The sequence below is a fragment of the Lissotriton helveticus genome, chromosome 12, assembly GCF_964261635.1.
Source record: "Lissotriton helveticus chromosome 12, aLisHel1.1, whole genome shotgun sequence".
NCBI lineage: Eukaryota > Metazoa > Chordata > Amphibia > Caudata > Salamandridae > Lissotriton > Lissotriton helveticus.
In genome coordinates this window covers 557,524,789-557,539,521 of record NC_136073.1, presented here as the reverse complement: position 1 = coordinate 557,539,521, position 14,733 = coordinate 557,524,789, and the positions used below count along the sequence as shown (strand labels likewise).

The 14,733-nt window shown below is 49.3% G+C and overlaps 2 protein-coding genes across 2 annotated transcripts in view; one reads left to right on the top strand and one right to left on the bottom strand.

Moving 5' to 3' along the window:
- LOC144798761 (uncharacterized) overlaps positions 1 to 14,733 on the top strand; it is a 1,691,129-nt gene that overhangs the window by 39,232 nt on the left and 1,637,164 nt on the right. The gene's annotated exons all lie outside the window — the stretch shown is intronic.
- SMPD3 (sphingomyelin phosphodiesterase 3) overlaps positions 1 to 14,733 on the bottom strand; it is a 1,033,773-nt gene that overhangs the window by 508,452 nt on the left and 510,588 nt on the right. The window contains exon 4 of the mRNA XM_078669784.1: positions 12,341 to 12,402. The gene's annotated coding sequence lies outside the window, so the exon portion shown is untranslated. The remainder of the gene's footprint in view (positions 1 to 12,340; positions 12,403 to 14,733) is intronic.

The window sequence follows — 14,733 nt, the reverse complement described above, 5'->3', positions numbered from 1 at the left end:
CTTAAGGACAAAGACAATATCACTCCACCTTCTTCCATTCGGAAGCCACATCATAATATATATCTTATTCATATTTCATTGCAAAAACCTATCTCCTTCTGTTCTCTATTAGAATGTATTTATACAAATATTGGGTACTGACAGGGAATTGCTTTTTAAAATAAACAAAGGGGTCACGAGCCCCTCGCGCATACGGGCTGTTTTTTTTAACATAGATCAAAACTTGTATTCGTTTTTCCCATGCTCATGACGAGCTCAGCTCGTCATGAGCCATGGTTGCCGTGTGCTCATGACGAGCTGAGCTCGTCATAACGGCTCCAACGCTCGCACGCGGGGCTAATTCCCCCGCTGTGCTGAGCGTTCCAAAGAAACGGGTGTGGCCGTGACGAGCTCAGCTCGTCACGAGCACACGGCCACTGTGGCTCATGACGAGCTGAACTCGTCATGAGCACCGGGGCGCTGTGCGCGCCCCCCCAGCACAGTGGGGGTATTACCCCCACGGGCAAGGGGTTAATGCATGTTGCACAACAGATTGTGCTGCTGTGCAACATGTAAAAAGAAACATTGAGAAAGCATATAGATCTTGCATAGGCAAAACCTATTGGCTTTGCCAATGCTTGTTTTATTTAGGAGCAGTATCGCAAGAACAGCACAAGCACTGTGCAGATGAAACCTATAAAGCGTGGTTTAGTGAAAGCTGCTGCTGAGGGGAGCGGCGCAGGAAAAGGGGGGAACACAGGGTTTACGGGGAGGGAGGAGCAGAAGGGGGTTTAAGAGGATGTTTAACAGTACGAAAAGCAAAAAGTAGGAACCCCTCACTATGAGTAAAAGATGGGTAGAGTGGAGTCTCTGTGAGGAGCCCGGAGGCCTCGTTCTTAGAAATAGAGAGCATTGAACGTGCAGTTATTAATTAGAATGATCGATTGGGTATGCAGAGCTGATAAAAGCTCCATGGTGAAAGGTGGTAGGCAGGGCCCAAGAGACCACCCCAAAGCCTTCATAGTGAGTGGCTTTCAGGGATGAAGAGGAATGCGGCACGCAGATTAACCAGTCAGAACAAAAGAGTGCGAACACCCCGTTCTGTGGCCCTAACATAGGTGTATTGAAGGTAGGACGGGCGGGCATACTGAGCAAGAGTCTAAATGCTCCCACTCTGACGTGCGCTAAGAGGGCTCCTCTATCCAGAGGGGTTAAATGGTGTGTGGCCATGTTGGGGCGCAGGACAGGGGCTTTGAGCCATCCGCACCCTGTTGTCCTATGCTCACTCAATACTCGCTTCACCCACTTCATGCAACGTGCCGCCCTCTGCACCTCAATGACCACCGCTTGCAAGGAGGAATCGGATGTCCTGAAAAACCGAGGTGACAACGGCGGAGGGGGGGCGCGAGGCCCTCCCCCCCCATTCGAACGGGTGTAGGGCTAGCCCTGTCCCGCTTGGCCGCACCTTGGGCAGTGCTCCAGAGCGTTCGGGAGTTGCACCGGTAAAATCCTCTATGGGTGCCTTCCAGACAACAAGTGGTAGTGTAGTAGTAATCGGTAGTAATCGGTACTGCATATGTAACGTACCACTGTTAGCACGAAAGATTTATTCACAGTGCCAGGGAGGGTCAGCTACTTTACAGAAGCCCCTCTTGCACGGGAACGTGTGGGCGATGAAAGTGTGTGCGTTGCTGCACACTCGAGCACATGGGCAGCTGGAGCAATAAAGCTCTTGTTGCAAGTCTCGCCCAGGTGCCGGATACAAGCTGGGAGGGCCGAGGTGAAGACCTGCTCTAATCAGAATGCCCCGCCCGTATAAGTCCCCACATCCACAACACAAATTAACCTGCAGCTGACTCTACGCTGAGCACATCAATCATAAAAGTCCCCTATTCAGTAAAGTCCTGGGGGGCGTGGCCTGGAGCCGAAGATGGTGGACGGGTAGATCTTGAGCTCCGTCCGTAGCCCATAACACCCCCATATTATCCTGCAGCCCCAGATTGCAACCCGCCTGATTTTGCTACCGGAGACCCCCGGGGGGGCACTGACAGCAGCGGAGCGGTGTCTGTCCACCCGACCCACAGCGCGCGAGCGCTGCGACATTGGGACCCACAGCGGCCTCCTGGACGAAGCGAAGCCCCGGGCTCGAGTAGGTGGCCTGCCCGACTCGCCCTATACCATCAGCGCGGTCCGATCGGGGCCCCGGACGGAGGTGCTTGCGGCCATCAGTGGAGGTAACGGGGCGCGAATAGGCACCCTCGTAAGCCCGTGGCCCTACTGCCTGCCTCCTGGCACTGAGCCCTGCCCGGCCGCCCTGCTGTGGGGTCCGTGAGACACGCGGTAATCTCCCCGGATCGGCTGGCCTGCTCACCATTCACACTACGGCGCCTGCCCTCAGCAGAGCTGTCCTGGGCTGCAAGTGGGGCGCCGCCAATCACCAAACATTGGCACAGGGAGCCAGTCTTTACCCGGACCCCCCTTGAGCACGTCGGATCTGAGGCGCAGTGTCTCTCGCCGGCGCCATTTTGCAGGCACATCTGAGCAGTGCATTGCCCTCCGGGACTGGGACTGTGGCGCCTTGCATGTGAGGTGGGATCCTACACCGCAGTGACGCATTTCTGAGACGGGACACCCCGCAGTGGCAAACGTACCCCAAGAGCCCCGGATTGCTGACACCGGCCCACTGACCAGGAGAACGACACATGCCTTGAAGCCTGGCCATATAACTCCAGCACGGCCGCCCGTCGTGTTCCTGATAGGGTTCTACGCCTCAACTGCTGTTACCCAGGGCCCCTTGGTCCCTCTTCATTGGCACTCTGGACGCAGGGGTCATACCTGCCCGTTCGGCCACCAGTGGACGTACAGACTCCCCACCCGCAGTGCAGAGCGCATAGACCCTGCATAATCTCTGCCTCCCTGACCACTGCATTCTGTACACTCGGTGGACGTGGTACTACGTTCTGGTTGGACACTAGAGTAAGCAACGGCACTTGGAGGTGCCCATTACAACGCCACCCTGCTAACGAGATCCATGGGCAAGCACAGGGGCAGAACTCATGACCAGGGAGCCGCAACGGACATGCAGTCCACGGGCTCTGAGGACCCACTGGCCTCCTCTAATGTGGACATCATCCCACCGACCGGAAGAGGATCCCAGGACGCAAAGTTGGACCTCATCCTCAATGAAATACGTGCGACGCGCGAAGCCCTGGAAACACGAACAGACAACATGGCGACTGGCCTGTCACTATTGCGGGCTGACCATAACAAGCTGGCAGAGCGTGTAGCGGAACAGAAGATCACTTTGAATGACCTTGTGCCACAACAGACGGAACACTCCACGAAGTTAGAGGGTATGGAGAAACAGCTTAAACAACTGTGGGATAGAGTGGACGATGCCGAAGGACGGCCCGCCGCAATAACGTCCGCATCCTAGGCATTCCGGAAAGAAGCGAGGGGAGGAACCCTACCCAGTTTGTGGAGGACTGGCTGCGGCAGTTAGTGGGCCAGGAAGACCTCACTGCCCTATATAGTGTGGAGCGGGCACATAGGATGCCACCGCGCCCCCCCAAACCTGGGGCGCCTCCTCGTCCCCTGATCGCGCGCCTTCTTCACTACAGAGATCGTGACACTGTCCTAAGGGCGGCCAGGGAAAAGGCGCCGATACGTTTTGAAGACAAGAACATCTCAGTCTATCCTGATTTCACTCCTACTGTACAGCGCGCCAGGTCCACCTTTATGGGTGTGAAACGCAAACTAAGGGAAAGAGACATGAAATATGCACTATTGTTCCCAGCACGGCTCAAAATTATACATGACAACAAATCCCACTTCTTTGATTCACCAGAAGAAGCAGAGGAATGGATGGAAGTCACTTTAACACCACCGACCTCACAGGACCCGTTTGAAGATCGCCACGGCGGAGACCGCAGGAACCCTCCGGATCAGCGGGGCGACGCTTCTGGCCCAGGACAACACTCTTCACATGGTACATCAGCGCAGCCGCACCCTTCTAGTACCCGACTGGGCGGACACCCGTCCTCATCGCGGCATCAACAACTAACAGAGGAGGCACTGGCCGCACACGACGCGGAAGCGATCATAGATGGACATACAGTCACCACTGGCACTCACACCGAGGTGTCCGGATCGGTTGACAGCTTGCCGCTTTTTCCAAAGGTCACGGCCCAGATGGCGGAGGAGTTCTGAGCTGCTACACGTGTGATCCCCTCCGGGTGGTAACGTATAACTGTTCCCCCCCCCTCCTTATATAGTATGTGGTGGGTTGCATGGGGGGCCCACAGTATGGAGGGCTATTGAACCGATACAGGCCGTCCAGTGACTATTGACAGTGGCCTGTCACCCCCGAAATGCACACAAACTTAACTGACTTGTGCCCCCGTTGGGCACCATGGTTTGGATCCCAGGCACGTTGGCCTGGGGACCCTTCTGTTCAGGGAATTCAGGGTTACAGGACACTCATCTTTTCATGGAACTGAACTGACATGGGTACCTGGGTGTTTTACCTGGCAGCACCACATAGATGGAAATGGGGCCGCTTAATAAATACCAAATGTGCACTTGGAACGTGCGTGGCATGGGGGCAGTGCAGAAACGCCATAGGATATTAGCACAGCTTAACCGCAGGGGGATACAGATAGCTTGCCTACAAGAGACACATTTGAATGCTGCTGAGACCATGAAACTGCGCAAGAAATGGAGGGGGCAGCTCTTTGCTACCTCCTATTCTGCGTTCTCAAGAGGGGCAGTGATCTGGTTCCGCAGCTCTGTTCCCTTCCAGATGTTGGAGCAAAGAATAGATAATGAGGGACGATATGCATTTGTGCGGGGGCTGTTGGACGGGGATGCTATTGTATTTGGGTGTGTGTACTCGCCGAACTCAAATCAGTCGGAGTTCCTGATGTCAGTAAATGGGGTACTTGCAGATTGGGCGGATTATCGCTTGTTGATTGGTGGGGATTTTAATGCTGTACTTGATGTTTCGTTAGATAGGTCACATCCCCCTTTGCAGGCAGCTGAGAGTAAGAAACAGGCGGAGGCTCTTGAGAGATGGTCTGGGGGCTGGGACCTGGCAGACGTGTGGCGTAGCGCACATCCACGAGACAGGGAATATACTTTTTTCTCCCCGCCCCATCAGCTCCACACCAGAATCGACCACATTTTCTGCTCCCGTTCCCTGGCGGATTCCATAATCCAGACCCAACACATGGGGAAAACCCTGTCTGATCACAGCCCTGTCGAACTCATCTGGCGGTGGGGTAGGCGTCTGGCCCCCATCCCAACTTGGAGACTGTCTCCAGATCTCCTTGAAGACTCTGTATTTCGGGCCTCCCTATCAGATGCTATAGTTACCTACTTCTCCACAAATGCCAACACAGCCAGTACCCGGCTAGTAGAGTGGGACGCTTTTAAAGTTTGCCTGAGGGGGGCGGCAATGGCCACAGGGATGGGTAGGAAGCGAGAGGTAATTGCTCGACTGAAGGAAGTGGAGAACTCACTTGCGCCCTTAGAAAATGAGGCAGCCGGCACCAATGCACCCTTCACACCACTACAGGAGGCTCACATTAGGCACGCGGAGCTGCTGGAAGACCTGAGGCTCCTAGACTACAAAGAATACACGAACAGGCAACATACACAGGCGGATAGGGCTGGTCCCCTTCTAGCTCGTCTTCTGCGTGACTCCCCAATTCACCATCCCATTCTGACTATCCTAGACCAGGCGGGCAACCCAACTAACACCCAACTCGGGATTAACACAGCGTTTAAGGACTACTACACTACACTTTACAGCCCCCCGCAGCCCCTACCCGAGGATGCATTCGAGACCTTCATGAGGGACCTGACTCTGCCTCAACTCACTGAGAGGCAGGCCAAAGATCTAAAGTGCACCATTACGATAGCCGAAATTAAGCAGGCGATAAGATCTCTTCCAAAGGGCAAAACTCCTGGTACAGATGGCCTGCCGGCTGACTTTTATGCGACATTCATAGACCTTCTGGCGCCGCGGTTGCACGCTGTTTATATAGAGGCCCTACGGACGACGTCCCTTCCACAGTCCTCCATGCAGGCGTTGATCACGTCCCTATTGAAGCCTGCCAAAGAGGGGCTACAGATGGCTGACTATAGGCCATTATCCCTTCTCAATACTGACTCTAAGATTTTGAGCAAGGTACTGGCGGCGAGGCTCGTGCAATACGTACCGCAACTGGTCCACCCGGATCAATGTGGTTTTATTCCGGGCCGCAACACGGCCATGAACCTTAGACGTTTAGCCCAACTAATGCTCGGAGACGGGAGGGATGTGCACTCCGAGGGCTGCATATCTCTGGACCTGAAACAAGCGTTCGACTCCCTTAGGTGGGACTATATGTTCGCCACTCTGTCCAGATTTGGGATACCATCTGAATTTCTCGACTGGGTCAGATTACTGTATACCGCCCCCACGGCTAGAGTGCGCACCTCTGGCCATATATCGGCCCCTATAGCCATAGCGAGGGGCACCAGGCAGGGCTGCCCGCTATCCCCGCTCCTCTTTGTCCTTGCCCTCGAACCTATGCTCTGTCGGCTTCGGTCGATGGCTCCCCGCCATGGCATACGTAGACACGGGACGGCACATATTGTGTCTGCTTACGCAGATGATATTATATTGTATCTCTGAGACTTGAGGGGAGACCTGAGCCCGGTTTCCCAGGTCTTTGAGGACTTTAAGTCGATCTCTGGTCTGACCATAAGCGAATCCAAGTCCTATGGCTTCACATTTGCGGACACAGGTCTGACTACTCCACTACCCTTCGCCCCTCACGAGTTCCAGATAGCGGAAACCACCTTTAGATACCTGGGGATGCAAATCTATAGAGAGGCTGGACTGATGATTGACGGTAACCTTGGGAGGGCCATCAGAGCTCTGAAGTCGCAGATACAATTCTGGTTGACACTGCCACTTTCCATACCCGGCAGAGTAGCGATATCGAAGATGGTGATGCTTCCCCGTCTCCTCTACCATTTCACCAACTTACCGTACCTGATCCCGGCGGCGACATTTAAGACCCTTGACACTCTCCTCACTGAGCTAGTATGGGGACACGGCCGCAGACGTATAAGCTTGTCCAAGTTACAGCTTCCCTCTGACGCTGGTGGTATGGGCTTGCCAGACTTTAGAGCTTACAACTATGCGTGTCAGCTTCAATGGCTGGCTTTCTGGGTGGCTGGTCGCAATCTCCATGAGATCGACATGTCGGAAGAGGATCATGGTAGGGGGAGACTACACACACTGCTCCTGCCCAACTCAGATTTGCCGAGAGATGCCCCACCACTTCTTAGATTGGCGATCCTTTATTGGAGGAAGGCACTGAAATACACTTCCCCTAAGTCATCTTATGCCCCCACGATCCCTCTCTTGGGCATCCCATTGGGCACAGGGACTCTCACGACGACCTCGCTAGCCACCTGGCATAGAGAAGGAATAACGCATGTGGGCGACCTGTTTGCGGAAGGACACTTGTTGTCCTTTGAAGACTTCAGAATCACACAGGGCGTACCTGGGGGCTCATTCCTGCTGCACGCTGGTCTCCGCAATTATATCACACACAAATGGTCACCTGAGGGCCAAGAACCTGACACGAACCCTCTCACCAAGATGCACTACCTAATGGGATCGGGTGCACACCTCACGAGATGGCTTACTGCTGGCATCAGAGAAGGGAGAGCGTTCTCTCTTTCGCAGCTTAGGGAGACATGGGAGGAGGATATTGGTAGGCCCATGAGAGACAAAGAATGGGACCGCGTCCTGCAATTTCCCAAGAAGGTGGCTAGGAACCCCAAGTTCAAATTCATTCAATTAATGCTGCTGCATAGAGCCTACCTGACCCCGCACCGCATACATACGATGTTCCCCGATGCGAAAAGCAATTGCCCCCGCTGCGACACCGAAGACGCATCACTGATACACATGCTGTGGCAATGCCCCAAGCTAGGATACTATTGGACCACGGTCCATGCATCACTTGAGAGTGCAGGGGCTCTGTCCCGATCTCCTACACTAGAAGGCACTCTATTGGGGCTGGGGCCCTCCCAACGCAGTAGGACAGTGGCGACACGCTTTGCAGACCTGGCCCTATTATTAGCGAAGCGAGCAATCACGATGAGATGGAAGTCACCCAAGCCACCCAACCCTGAATTATGGAAGGCGGAAGTAGTGCGCTGGGGTAAGGCAGAGGGAGAAGCACTGCAGCGCGAAGAATACAGAGGCCTACGGAAAAAACCGATCTCGTTGGACTGGTTTGTCACTCTGGGCGCGTTTGAATCTGGAGACGATGGGGAAGAGGGGGATACCAGTGACACACAGAATGTGGAATAAATGTGTCCGGAGCCGGACGTGCATGCACTGTTATTGGCTGGGATGCATACCTATGGGAAGGGGGGCACCCAAATGCTGACCTGTGGCCTCGCACCGTCTATGTGTACAGTGAGCAGTAGTTACACGTTGTAATACCTGGAGTGACCCAGAGGAATGTTCATCCAATTTATTCAATTAGATATCTGTCATGAGAGTGTCGGGTGGGTTGATCGAGGGTGGTGGGAGGGTTTGAACATGCCGGGGTTTGTTTCGTTGCGACAGTTACGATCGCCACAAAATGTAAATTTAAAATGGTGATGCAAATATATGTTTTAAGCAGGCACATACATGTTTTACTCTGCTTTCCGGGACTTGGAAATTTATGTAACTGCTTTAACCACTATGCTAATAAACAGATTTTCAAAAAAAAAAAATTCAGTAAAGTCCTGTGCTAGTCCACCAAGGGACCTGCTGCAGCTCGGTCCCACTGGAATCCAGAGACGAGATGCAATGCAAAAAAGGAGGCAGCACCAGGGTTGAAGTTACAAATTGGTCACTTTTTATGAAACAAGTTCTTCATTCTTCACTTGCCAACGCGTTTCGTTCCTATGCAAGGAACTTCCTCAGGGCAAGATGAATACCTCGACAGGGACATAATGGTCCCAATCCTGGGCTTAAAGTCAATCACGGTGGACAAAGTGAAAGGTATCCCTCACTTCCACTTTGCACGTGAATATCACTCCTTTTTGACTGCTGGAATCCCATAAATGGTTTGCGACCATTAACTGTATACAAATCATAAAATACCTTTCCTATGTTTCTCCTGTGCCTTTTGCACTCAAGTCAGTGAATTTGAGCACCACAAGATTTGCCAGTGGAAAAACATTTCAACCATTTGCCCATGTGCAGTTTCAAATATGATGAATGGCACATCAGGTCATGGTGATTTGTGCTCTCTAAGAATTTGCCTGAACTGGTGTGAAACAAATTCAGATTTGACTTTGACAGTGGATTGCTGTGACTATGCCTGAGTACATTTGTGCCTTAATCCAAATTTCAATGGCAGGGCTTTGGCCCACAATATGCTTAAAAGGTAGTTGCGAATGACCCCCTTTGCCCACACAATATTTTGACTTGACCTAAACTGATTCCTGAAAAACCCATATTGACTATTAGAACATTGGAATGTTTTAAGCTCCATTGAAAACAATAGAGTGCTCCGAGCTTCTAATGGCTGGTATAAGCCTGAAGCGCCAACATTCCAATGGTTCTTTGTTCACAGCTCTGGCTGTGAACAAAGGCTTCAAGGACCCTGAGGGGATTCCAATCCCCTCACGCTCCCATAATGCTTTGTTCTTTTTTGTTAGAACATTCTGCCCTCTCTGCCAGAATGTTCTAATAGCCTTATAGCCCTTCATAGCTGGGCTATACCGGATATTAAAGTCCCTCCCCCTTGTTACAGGCCCTCGCCTTCAGCTCGGGGCCTTTAACGCTGGAGAGGGCCTTTAATAGCCGGTATAGCCCTCTATGGCGGGCTATAAGGCTATATTACAAAACAAGACTCAAGTTGTTACAGAATGACAATTTCTAATTGTCAAATGATCAAAAAACGACGCAAACTGTCTCAAACAGTAAGGGGGAAATGAGCAGGTCGGATTTTTGACCTGATTTGCAGTGTGCAAAGGCGTAACCATATTTGACCAACATTAGCTATTCCGATCTACTGTAGAAGAAAAATATATTGTGCTTTATGTATCCAAATTTCTTCCTGAAAATGCTTGCCCTGAAATCAGTCATTCTTGGAGTGATCTGTTCTATGACAAACAACTCTTCTGCTTCCTCAAGCAAAGGAGCTCTTGCATAGTCCACCACGAAATCAACACTTAGTGGCCAAAGCATTTTTAATGCTCAACATGACTCCTTTGTATTGGAGGATACGTGTGCAAGGCCTAAATGCTGCAAAAACGAATGCCGAGGGCCCTGGCATCTTCTCCTACTGCAATCACATAGGCAGTGGCTTAGCTTTGCCTATACTGGAAATACATCATCATCACTTTATTTCAATCACAAAGATCTTAAAAAGTACATAGAAAAAAACAAGTTAGGATGGATAAAAAGATAAAAACCATAATTAAAAGCAAACAAGTCTTCCATATATACAGATAAAAGGTACATTAAAGAGATTTCATACAATATTTTTGGAGCGTTTGATCCATAAAGCCTGCCAATATTTGGCCAAACCAAAAACTATTACTCTACGAGTATCTGTGGATAAAATTCCCAAAACTTCAAGGTAGTGGCCAGGGCCGATTAGCTTACACAAGGGAATTATCCACTTACCCCTCAGAGACTTATAACGGGGACAAAAGAATTGCAGATGGACTAAGGATTCAGGACTTTCTTTATGAGCTGGACAATTAACATCAAAGGGAGCATTAGTACGCCACTTATTGGAAAACAGTTTAGTGGGTAAGGTCTTGTATCTAAATTGTAGAACATTTTACCTGTAAGGGGTGGAACAATTTCATCAATAGTTTGCTCGAACAACTGAACAAATTTAAAGTTCATAAATTCCTGGGTCAGAGTGCCCACCGGTTTTGTCACCTCTTTCACCGAGATTGATTCCCAGTAGGCAGTTTTCACGCTACTCTTTGGTGTTAAGCACAACTTTTCAGGATTGGACCAATAAGCCCCATATCTAGTGTCCTCGGCAAATCTTTCAAAGTTCTACACCATAGAATAGAGGTTATACTGGAAATACAAACTAAGGGTAGTTGTGCATATTTTCCCATCATTAGTGTGTGGGTGCATGAATTTGTGACACCCCCTATAGAACGTGATACTTTGCTTTCCAGTCCCTTGACAATGAATCTTTCTAGAAGGAATCTGGCACACTCATGCTGGCAGCACCCTAGCTGTAATTCTTGCCTTGTTATAACACTGGCATTTTGCATGGGGTACAGCTGACATCAGTGTGGCATGTCCATGGTTCAGGCTAGAAAGCAGGGTACAGAGTTTTTTTATTCAGATAGCAAAGATCTTCGTGGACGCTTATTTTTGCTTTTTAATATATGTTACAGCATCAAACAAAATGCACAAACAACAAAAAATTTAAATATTATGATGTGAAGTGGTAGTCTTATAAGAGGATATAACATTCATCCAAACAACAGGGATGAGAGAGAGCGATTGAGGGAAAATTAAATGTTCCTTTGGAATATGCTGAAGTGTCAGTTTTTAGAAGAGCTTTTGGAAAGCGAGCAACACCATTCTGTCTTAATGAAGTATGGTATAAGAAGGTCCAGCCATTACAGTCTAAAATGTATTGATTTGATAGGCTGCATTAGTGTTTCCGTTCATTAATGCAAGGCCTGGAACACAGGTTCCGGTTACTACTAATGCACAAGGAGGCTCTTCTCATAAGATCGGTAATGCAATCAAGTGGAAAGTGCTGTTCATATACTGCACCAAGGATAAAAGTAGGGTGCAGTCCATCAGCTAATGGCATTGAGAGGCAGAATTATAAAGTAGCACCTTATAAGAGGAACTGGGACCATGTGAAGCTTTACTTGTGAACTTTGATCCAAAAGCTGCCCTCAGCTCCACAGATCATGCTATGTGTATGACGCATCAGGGATGGGATGAAGGAAGCCCCAAGAAACAGATCTACATGTGGTTCATGCAACTCTTCAATCACTTCCAGGAAACAAATCCACGCACCTTGCCTTCTCAAGACCAAGCATTCCTCCAGGAAGAGTAACCATAAAAAGGCAGGCAAGAGGGGCAAGAACATCTTTTGCGCTAAGGCTCAGGGACCCCAGCAAGAAGAATGAAGGATCTTACCGTGCCAAACTCCACTGGGCAAATTGTGTCAACAACAAATTTGACGTAGTCAAAACCAGTTCATATAAACAAAGAACCATCCAGGAAGAAATTGGGACTGGAATCTCAATAAACAAACAACCGTTAGAAAATGCAACATATAAAAATTAAAATGTGACTTACCAAATCATAAAATTGTTGCACGGTAAGTGTAGGTTGGTTCCAAATGTTTTTTCCAACTCAATCTTAAAGGGGAGACAAAAGCAGAAATTATAACTAAAATTGAAAGGGAGTTGTACGTTAACACAATCTGTCACAGCAAGTAACCTCGCACCAAAATGATGCCTTATTTGCATGCTAAGAGCTTTCCCTCTTCCAGGGGAGTGGAAAAGTTTCCCAGTTTCGTATCCAAGAGTAAAGAATTTTTTAGTGTGCTCATCCCCCAAAACTTTGTCAGACCACAGTGCAAACCTATATTTAGCACAGCTGAAATGCAAAAGGATGTTTAAATACATATCCACTGTTACAGGGGCAGTTGCAAAAAAGTAGGATTTTCATTATTTGCATTTAATTTTTGACTCGATTGATTTTTATCATAATCTAAAACGTTGTTAAAAAGAATTTATGCCGATGTCTAGAGTCACCCTGTAGGGACAAATTCTACACTGAAGACTAATTTCCAAACATGAGTAATTACAATAAAATGGACGACACTATTCCGGTTCGTTCAAAGACACATAGCACCTATAAAACTAGCGTTTTCGATGTCTGTAAATGACATACATTTCAGGGAGTGCTCAAAGATACATCACGTACCCCTACAGAATTTATATCAGGTGAAATAACATTCCACATGTGGAAATTGTAACACAATCTGCAATTGCACGTCTATATGTTTTTCTTTTTTTCTCAACTAAAAAGTATGTATGGCAATGGAGAAACACTTTTCCTATACCCCCCACTGTATATATCCTGGTATGGATATAAAACTGCTACTGCTCTTGACAAGAGCAGTTATGTTCATGTGTTCAGGCCATGAAATTACCTGCAAATGCACAATGAAGTTAACAAATGTACTTTTTTGTGAGTGTTCATGGCCTTTTACATTGCCACCCCTTTCCATAGGATACACCCCCTTCCCCAACCAGCCATAAATTTGTAAGTATGGACAATTCACCAGTTGATTTGCAAATGCACTGTAAAGACATGCCACTCTGAACTGCCACACTTCACAAGCCCACACAGTGAGGAACTGAGATAACAAGATGAGCATAAGATGAGCAGGAGACTGTTACACAGAGTAAGTTTTCAGTTCATGAGTTGAGGTTTTTTTTGTATTTCTTTATTGTAACACACCAAAAAGGCCTGAGAAGGTTTAACGACCTGCAGGGGGCAACTCCCCTCGTAATAAATATGGCAACAGAAACAAGGCACCCTGGGTCGTACTAGTAACAACGGAGTGCAAGGGGGTCCCTTTTTAAAATACGAATTCCCTCACCCAAACGCAGGTGGCATGCTTCATCATCAGGAATCTCCTCGCACTGGGAACTGGCCGCAGTGCGGGCTACAACTCCGTCACTGTGAGAGAGGAGCTCAGGGATGTTTTTGTTTGTGATGGTATGGAGGTATACTAAAACCTTCAGATGAGCTGGGGGAGTGTGTGAAGTTGGTAACAGTGCAAATAAAATGAACTCCCTGGTGTGTTAAAGATTACTTTTAATAGGGCACCCAGGGGTCAGGATAAAAAACTGAGAATGTGGGCCATGGCAGGTAGATTCAACCAAACATGGTCTCAAAGTGGTCAATTGGTCGACATGTTGCAGACTCAATACCCTCCACAGAGGTGCTATGGCTTTCTTCAGGAAATTGTGAAATGTGAGACAGTGTGAGTGTGTAAGTCTAACCACCAATCCAAGTGTCGTGGTGGAAAAAAGGATACAACCAACTAAGGGGTTGGTGCATCAATTGAAGGATACTGCTGTTCAGAGTCGTCCCCTCAGCGCACGCACTCGAGGTGGCTTCCACAACCTTCAGAGGAGCTCCTCGTAACCGGTTTGTGCAACCGAGGCTATTGAAATTCATTACGGATTTCACAGCCTCCCTAGTTCACACAAGCGAAACGGCTTCAAAAGCATCATGTGGTTTTGGCATGGGTAAAAGTGGCTACCTCTTCTCCAAGCCCTGCCCCATCCAATGTCCCTACATAGCAGCTCCAAATGTGTTGGCTGAAAGCCTCACCCCCCCATCTTGAGGTCACGTCCTCTCAAATGTCCAGGTTGTGGCCGCCAGAAAGTTCTACCCCGACCTCCAGGTCCCACCCATCTGAGCTCCCCGTCCTCTCTCACATGGTGGGAAATGTTTCCAAGTTGACAGGTCTGACTGTAGGCACACTAAGGGGCCGATTAGGATGGCGGACGGACTTGCGTCCGTCCGCCACCCCTGAGTAGGAGGGACCGTCCGCATGGGCAGCGGCGGTCCCTCCATGGCAATTAGGATGTGACCGCCACCCTGGCGGTCACATCCTGTATGTTTTACATTGTGGCGGGTGCTGCTTGAAGCAGCACCCGCGGCAATGT